Here is an 8712-nt window from a genome sequence, read left to right as displayed (position 1 = left end):
AGGGAGCACTTGCTCTCAGACAGGCCAATTTTCTCTAACCCCGACGTTGCCAGCCTGGCAATGATAGGAGGTTTTATTGTTCGCGCTGTAAGCGAGCGCATTGCCTGCGCTGAGTGCGTCGCAATGCTTCAGGCACCAAACAGCAGTGCTCCAAACCATGGCCTCATAACGCACCAAGACCGCGGCGGCCTCTACTAACCGACGCAGGAACTTGTCAAAGTTCTTGTAGGCCTACGCAGATTTGCTGACTACGTACTCTCGCAAAGACGGTCAGTAAAGAAGCCTCTGGAAGTATGCGTGAAAAGGTCCGTACAGGAGCTCATGAGCCTGCGCGTGTTGAGCTGTGGCAATACCGATTCGGACCACCGCAAGGTTCTTCTGGAGCTAATCGCACGAAAGCTCATCAAGCCACTTTTCGCCAACTATGCACAAGGGAAAACCGACACGCACGCTACTGTGAAGTTTCTTCACAAAAAGCCCTTGTCAAGAAAAATCGTGAAATTGTAGGTGTGCGCCTGTAGTCCCCGAGACGTACACGTCGTGCCATATAGCACCGCCTCTTTCTGCACAAAAGTGTCTGGAATCCTCACCAGGTCCTGGGATGAACCATTTCACACACGTGCTGTTGTGGTAGAGCGCACACCTTTGTCAACAGTGTTTGTGATACAAGTACGTGAACAATATTGCGTGAACACGCACTGAACCATTCCAAGAACAATATTTTCTTAGACTGATGACTTCGATTCTCGCGGTCATCACGTGTATCTAATTTTTTGCTGTTTTTCTGCTTCGTTCACCTTATCCTCAATTAAATGTGCTCAAATCTGCGCCTTCCTTTCTTCTCCACCATGCGAGTATATTTGACAGCATGCCAATCTTGGTGCGTATACCGAATTAGGTAAACGAAATAGCATATCAAGACGTAGGCCTGGCCAAGGCGTTGGCCTGGCACAGGCCAAGATAGGCACGGTCGAAGTGCCTTAATTCGGTTCGCCGAGCGATGACCAATTTTTCACGCCTGCTAAGCGTCGTACCGCAACAACCACAACGAGACGGCACACATACCGAGGCGCTAGCACCTACGGCAGGGGCCCGGCGGACCTGCAACGGCGAGCGGCCGGACCCAGTCCGCGCGGCAGGCACCCCAAAGATGACCCCAAAGTAGGAGCACGCGAGCGCTCACTGCAGGCACAAATAATTTCAATTGCGCGTTCCCATGCAGGCACGCACGCACAAAATCTCCTAGGAAAAAAAAAAAAAAGCACTGCTGTGGCTGGATGACTACATCACGCGGGTCACCTTACGGGTATTTTTTTGAGGCTGGTCAGTTTATTTCAGTGCAATATGTTGCTGCAGAGTTGCAGGTAGGTTTCAGCGCGGCGTCGGCTGCGCTGAAATCTACGCCGACGGGAGCTCGCCGCTCGCGGTCTCCGCCGGCGGACAGCGCGGAGGCCGGCTGCTCCCGGCTACTCCATTGGCTGCTCCGATAATGTCACGTGATCAAGCGGTACGAAGGCGAGCGCTCTCGCACGGCGCCTGGTCACAACACGCGGCAGGAAGCTCTCCATGGGAAAAAGAGCGACGTTCCAGGCATAGTTTTTTTTAGGAGGCGTTGGGCGGGAAAATGAAACGGACGCGGATGGATGTGGATGTGACTTGTCGTGGCTCTGACTTGTAAAACGAGCCGGTGGCGCTGATGCGTCCGTTGGAAAATGACTGCAATATTTGTGGAGGAAAAACGGAAACAGACACCACCTGTTGCAGACGAGATGCTAGACATAGAGTTTCATTCTAATTTATAGAGGGAATTCTGGCGCCACTGTCTAGGGGAGCCGCGCTTCAGCGAGCGTGCCGTCCAGTTTTTGTTTGGAGTTCACGGTAAAATTGGTGAAACTGCTGCCCAGGTAAAGCAGTCTGTTTGTTCTCTTTACCCCCCCCCCCCCCCCCCCCCCTGTTTGTTGAACCAACCTTGTATTAACAGCGGAGCTGTCGTATGTCGAGCATTTGAAGTCGAAGTCTGCTGAAGTCTGCTGAGTAAGTCTGCTGAAGGTAGTGCGCGTCTTGCAGGGGCAGGAGCATGTTCCCAGATCCGCCGGCGGCCTCGCAGAAACTGCTTCCCATGCCCACTGATAGATGGCGCAGTGGTCCGTCTGCATTTGGCAGTGCGCAGTGTTGAGCAAGTTGAGTTAACATTTTTATGCCAGTCTAAGGATACTGTGAAATAATAAAAAGCGATTAAAAATACAATTAATGTGACAGTTCTGTATCGCAATAATCACTGGTTTCTACCATGACAGACTGTAGCTCTGGCAGTGTGTCCAAGCTGAAAACCGGTAGAAGGCGCTTCTGCCTCCTGCCGCTGACATTTAGCTGCAGATTCGAGACAATTAGCTGTCGATACGACACGACAGAACCTGAGCTCTGCTGTTTCGGCCGATGTCACACTGTGTGGAATTGGGTTAATTTTTTTAGATGCGAAGCATCTCATGCTCGGGGCTGTGTCCCTCCCTCCCTCCCTCGTTATCATTGTTCGCCGTCCGCACTCTACTGCGCATGCGCGTCTCTTCAGCCCCGTCAGCGTTTGGGCTGACGTCAGTGCAGTCCACTATAAAGAGAAATACAGTCAAATCTCGGTACAACGAACACCACATTAACGAAAGTTTCAGATTAACGAGCATTTAAGAAATCCCACGCCGACTGTCTATAGTTTCAATGTATAATTATTTCACTACTACGTACTTCAGAAAAGCGAACTTTCCAAAATAACGATCATTTTATTTAGTTACGTGCCATGTTAAGAACGCTTCAGTACTACGAACTCATATTTCTAAGGCCGGAGATTCTTAGATTTCCGTTAAACAATCGCGGCAACCAGAGCCGTATGCTAGCAGACTACACGGCAAACCGCAGCGCAGAAGAGGACATCTTGCAACTTGCTCCGCGAATACGCGAGCCGACGAGAGATAGAAAAAAGGTGAGGAGAAGAAAAAAAATGAAGCATGGGTGGCCTCCTCCGTCCAGAAAGCCGCGGCCGCACTATTCGCGCCCCACCCCAAGTTTTTCTACGTTCCGCCGCTGCTCGGGAGGCTTGCTGGATCTTCACGGACATCAGCGGAGCTCACAACAAAGGACATTCTCCAAAGCGTGAGTGTTCAGGATGAAGAAGGGGGCGAGGCGTGAACGACAATGCCTCCGAGGGTGTCGCGGCAGCACTCGAAGACTGATACGAGAACGTGAGGACTGCGGATGGGCTGGGCAGCGTACGAAAACTCTGTACATTGCCGGGGGAAAACCGCGCGGCCAATGAGTCAGTCCACAAAAATGTGGAAGAGTTGGAGTTTTTCATGCTAGGAAGCTTGGGCTGCACGCACCAGAAGAAAATTGCCAATTACGTTAAATAAATGTGATTGTTTCATGATTACTTGCGCATTTTTTGTGAGAAATTACTTCAAGGATGCACTTCTTACAGGTAAGTCGTTTTAGGCATTGAAATATTATTTGTTGTCTTAAATTTTGCGATTTTCGCTACAACGACCTTTCAGAATAACGAGCAATTTTCCGCGGTCCCCTGAAGTTCGTTATATCTAGATTTCACTGTAGTTATGCGGCGCCCGGTTTCGATCCCACGACTCTCTGGCCGCAACGGGAGGTACGTGGCGCTCTTCCCACTGCGCTACAAACCGAGACGGGAGCAAATGCTACGAACGCGCCTTATGTCCTTCACTCATTCAAACTACGTCAAGAAGCTACTGATACAGCGAAGGCACGCGAAGCTGAACGTCAACGGAAACGACGAACTGAAAACTAATGGGAACTTCAGTCGACCCCATGGCTGCTTTGCACACTACTCAGGGTTCCCCTACTGGAAGATGGTGTAAATTTTTTTCTCTTAATAGCCCCTTAAATCGACTAGACACCCATTGTGTAGCTGCTTTACCCTTCGTCCCACGGGAATGCCATGCATTTCCCTTTTCTCCTCCGTAGCACTTTGCTTCTGGGGTTCGTCCACACTGCACGGCGTGGGAACACAGTTCGCGCGTACGAGGCTAGGCTCCCTTCTTCGCCTCCTTCCTACCCACGCGAAGGTCTTCTTCGACTTTGGGGAAAACAGGGAGACCGCTGGCCCTGCCACGTGTCTTGAGACGCTCTTCAATGGAGCGGTCGTTTATGCGCTGACTTCCCCAGACGCCGGCTTGCGAAGTTCCCCAGGGATGTGGCCATGGAGTAATGGGAGGAGGTGGTGGTGGTTTCTTTTCATTTATTTATCCGAACTTTATTTATCCGACGCTATATAGAAAGAGGGCACCGGCTGGGAGCACCGGCACATTACAGTCCCCTAGTCGACGGCCAGCAGCCCGTGGGCCCTAGCGGCGAGTTCGGCCAGCTGGATCACACACTCTTGCACTTGTGGGTCGGAGCTGAGCAGCGTAGCCTCCCATTGCTCTAGCGGGGTAAGGGGCAGCGACAGAGTAGGATGGAGGGGGTTTCGAAGGGCACGCGCCCACTATGTGTTGAAGGGAAGCGAAGGGTGCGCCACACAATGTGCACGTGTGGCAGTATGGCGGGGGTAACTGGAGGTGGCACAATGCAGGATGCGTGAAGGTGTTAGTCTGCAGTCGACGCCACTGAACAGACTGCCTGCTCTTTAAGGTTGGAGCGGGGCCAGGGAAGTGCATACGACTAAGGCGGTAATGCAGCGTAATGTCCCTATAGGTGACCAGGCGATCCCTCCCTGCCGCCCGAGGTGGAGAGGCAGCATGCGAGGCATCCCGGCAGTAGAAATCTCGGGCTACCTCGTCAGCCAGCTCGTTACCCGGAAGGGACGAATGGGCCGGTGTCCATATCAGGCGTGGACCATGTGCAGGCGGAGTCGGTGCTTTCTGCAGGATACGTGCGGTGATGGGGGATGCACGACCCGTCGCAAAGTTCTGAAGAGCCGTCTGCGAGTCGGAGATTATTGCGGTTGCCGGGGTAGCTGTAAGGGCCATGGCAATGGCGACTTCTTCACTAACTTCAGGGTGAGGCGTGGACACCGAGCACGAAGCAACAGAGTCTCCTTGGGAGTTGTCGACTACGGCGACTGTGGCTGCACGGTCGGGATACTCCGCTGCGTCGACATACAGGGTGGAGCGGTGCAAAGCGTGGGCCTTGTGTACGGCGTGGGCCCGGGTAAGGCGGCGTTCTTGATCGAAGGCAGGGTTCATGTTCCGCGGGATGGGGGTCACGCTGTAGCGGGATCGGAAGAGTCACTCCATGCTGCGTAGCAGAGGAGATGCCCAGTTTTGTTAGGATGGAGCTACCCGTCGGAGTAGAGGCCAGACGGTGGAGTTGGCCAACACGCTGGGCTTCATTCAACCAGCCCCTCGAAGGAATTGTATGTCCTAGTGTTAAGAATCTTGTCAGTAATGGTGTGACGGGGGAGACACATGACCATGCAGTTTGACCGCCTTGCGGATGATGCATTGAAGGCGTCCAATTTCTGTCTGGGTAAACTTCACATCGGTATCAAACAGGAAAATTGTGTCTCTTCCGCGAGCTCCTTTTCAGAGCTTTGCGTCAGATACAGGGTCCTTAGTCCTGGGTGTGGGGTGGCGTTTGACGCCGCAGTTGGTTCGTCGCGCAACGTGGCACTGACGAATCATGTCTGCAGCGCTGGAGACAGTGTGTGACAAGCTTAAAACTTGGTACGCGCGACGTTCAGTGGGCAGACAGGGGTGTATCTTTCGAGTACGAATATCCAGCATCCCTGCAATGCACGTAGTGATAGTGTGAGCTGACAACCAAGTGCAAGTGAGAATGAAATGGTGAAGTGTAAAGTTCCGGGTGTCTGGAGGTGCCGAAGAGTTGAGTAGCGCCGACCACGGGCTTTGTGTCTTCGGCATCGCACTTTCTTTCATGTGACCATATCCTTCATGTGACACGTGTCCTTCATGTCCTCCTCGAGGGAACGAGCATACCTCTAATGATCATTAGCAAACCTTTGCATAAGGAACGCGTGCTTTCGCGCCCGCGCGCACACACGCACACACACATTCACACCACGCGCACGCATACACACGCAGGCACGCACGCGGACACGCACGTGCGCAAAACACATGCACTGTACAGCGACATTTGAAAGTTTTTAGATGCGACGCTGAGAGCATCTCTTGTCGGCGGCCCTGTCCTTCCTGCGTGCGTCCGTTGTCGTCGTCGTCGGCGTCCGCACTCTCCTCCGCTCACCCCCTCTCCTCTCCGATAGCGAACACTCTCTCGCGAGGGGCATTGGACTGGATTCGATTGGATTGGCTTGGCTTGACTTGGATTGGATTGAATTTGGATTGGACTGGATTAAAGTGGATTGTGTTGGGTTGTGTTGCGTCATAGCCGCGGCAGACGCACTGGCGCCGGCGCATGCCCAGGTGAGAGCGAACACTCTCTCAACATCTGCGGGTGTGCGGCCCAGCCCGCCCTCACTCCGCCGGTGGGCGGTGCTGTGCACGGTGCTGCGCATGTGCAGTACTTTCTCTCTCCGCGGTCTCCTCTCCTTCGGGCGCGCTGCGCATATAACCGGTGTGCCGCTCTCCGGCGGCCTTTCGGTCGACGGTTGCTCTCCGCTTGCGCTTGAACCCCCCTCAGCGTCGCATCACACCAGGGTTCCCGCGAGGGGAGGTGGGCGTAATTTTTGATGTTGCGTTTTTGTTTTTTGTAAAAACACTGGCGAAGCTTGCACTAAGGCACGCAAGGCGTGAGCCATATATCGAATCATTGTTTTTTACGTGAGCACTGAAGGACACATCGCCACGCATTTGTACAAGTTTGAAATTGTTTATTTACATGTTCCGGCATCGCATTGCAGTGTGGTAGCAGTAGTGATCGCCATATGCATTGATATCGTCGTGTTCCGCATGCCAAGCATTACATGCGCGGTAGCACTTGACGACAGTTGGGGCGCAGCGGCGGCGCGTACGTGCACGATCGACGCTTGCGCGGCATTTCTGGAGTCGCGTCCAGGTTTCGTGGGGCAGGTGTTGCGCTATCTTTGGCGTTGGTGGTTGCGAGGCAACGCGAGGTGCTTCTCGGGGTTCTCGACATTTTTATTTCTTTTCTAAAGCCACTGCGCGAGCCGGGGACGCTTGGCGGTCGCCGCGAGGCCCGCGCTCACGAGCGCTCAGCATTTTCTTGGTATTTTTACTGAGTCCTGCGCCACACATTACGGCCAGCTAAACAGCTCTGCTGTAAAAAACGGTCTGTTTTCGGTTCGGTCTTGCGGCTGAATCGAAGCCAAGAAAGTTGCTAAAGCCCAGTTCTTTCGGAATTCAGCACAATTGTGTTTTGTCTTCGTTGCCAAGTTAAATTTTTGCACACGCTTTTTTCCCCGCTGTGTATGGGCGATCAGTTTCTGATCCATTACAAGAGCGTCCGTGAAATCAGACTCGTAACTTTACTGTACTTTAATTGCGCAAAAAACTAACGAAGACAGGAGAGACTAGAAATGTAGCTTAGTAGGCTGTAGGATTGGGCGAGTTGGTAATCCATGCTGTACTTCAATTGCGCAAAAAACTAACGAAGACAGGAGAGCTAGAAATGTAGCTTAGTAGGCTGTAGGATTGGGCGAGTTGGTAATCCTTTACTTTATCTTCGTAACTTTATCTTCGCTGCGGGCACCACGACTTCCACTGCGATTTCTATCTTGCTAAAGCTGACCCTTTGTCTGTGGACCTTGTTCGTGACCTTTGTTTTGTTCTGTTGTAGGAAGATAGGTCAAAAAGCTACGCCTACTCGCGCTATTCAGGGCGACTTCGCACAAACCATTTCCAACCTTACCTAGTGTTTTTGTGTTCATATAGGAGCTGACAGTATTTAAACTCCGCCTCTCAGGAGGGCACTTCGCAGGTTGTTGTATTCTCCTCATCTACTGCAGTGAACAAGCTATTCGATCGTACCTCACGTCAAGAGGGAGTGATCAAATGCTTACCAAAGTCAAGCGATAGTTTTACTCTGAATGCATTCCCCCCATTTTTAATGGTGCACGCCGAACAGCCGCTGTAGTGTATGGTGGTGCACCGATTCCAAGAAAAGAAATTGCACAGACTTTGAAGTGGCAATTGCCAAATCAATGTCTCAACCGCACTGTTACGTACCGCTTCGGTAATACACAAAGATGCATTCCTGCAAAGAAATTTTTAGGCGGGAAGCCCAATACTGATGTAGGAAGGCCCTTGGGTCTATTATAACATTTCTGAAAAACCGTGTATCCCTCAGGGGCGCTATGCACAATGCGCTTTATAGTTGGCTTCAGTACTGTAAGCAAATGCACTGCTGGGAATACGTTATTTAGGTGGAAATATATTACCTTCTACAAGAAAATATGAAAGATATATGGCTTTATATTAAATAAATCCACAAAGCCTCGTGTATTCTCACTAATCAATATACACCGTGCCCCTGTAGAGTCGGTTTCACTACTATACACGAATGCTTTGCTGGGAAGACATTTTATACTGAGCAATATACTTACTGTGATGTCAAAGTACAAAAGCCGGAAACCTTTTATTATTAGCCTTTTCTTGTTCAGTGAAGGTGTGACGCATTGAGAATTATAGACGGACAGAAGGGTTTCCTCCGGACTTATAGACGTTACTGAAAAAAGTAACCAATTACAAATAGGATTACTTTGCTGTAAAAAGTAACCGACTACAAACAAAATTACAGCCCCTGAAACGTAATCGA

The sequence above is a fragment of the Haemaphysalis longicornis genome, unplaced genomic scaffold (genome assembly GCF_048455015.1).
Source record: "Haemaphysalis longicornis isolate Haplotype H1 unplaced genomic scaffold, Haemaphysalis longicornis Haplotype H1 scaffold_6, whole genome shotgun sequence".
NCBI lineage: Eukaryota > Metazoa > Arthropoda > Arachnida > Ixodida > Ixodidae > Haemaphysalis > Haemaphysalis longicornis.
The sequence above is the reverse complement of the archived record's forward strand: the minus strand, read 5'-3'. Positions refer to the sequence as shown.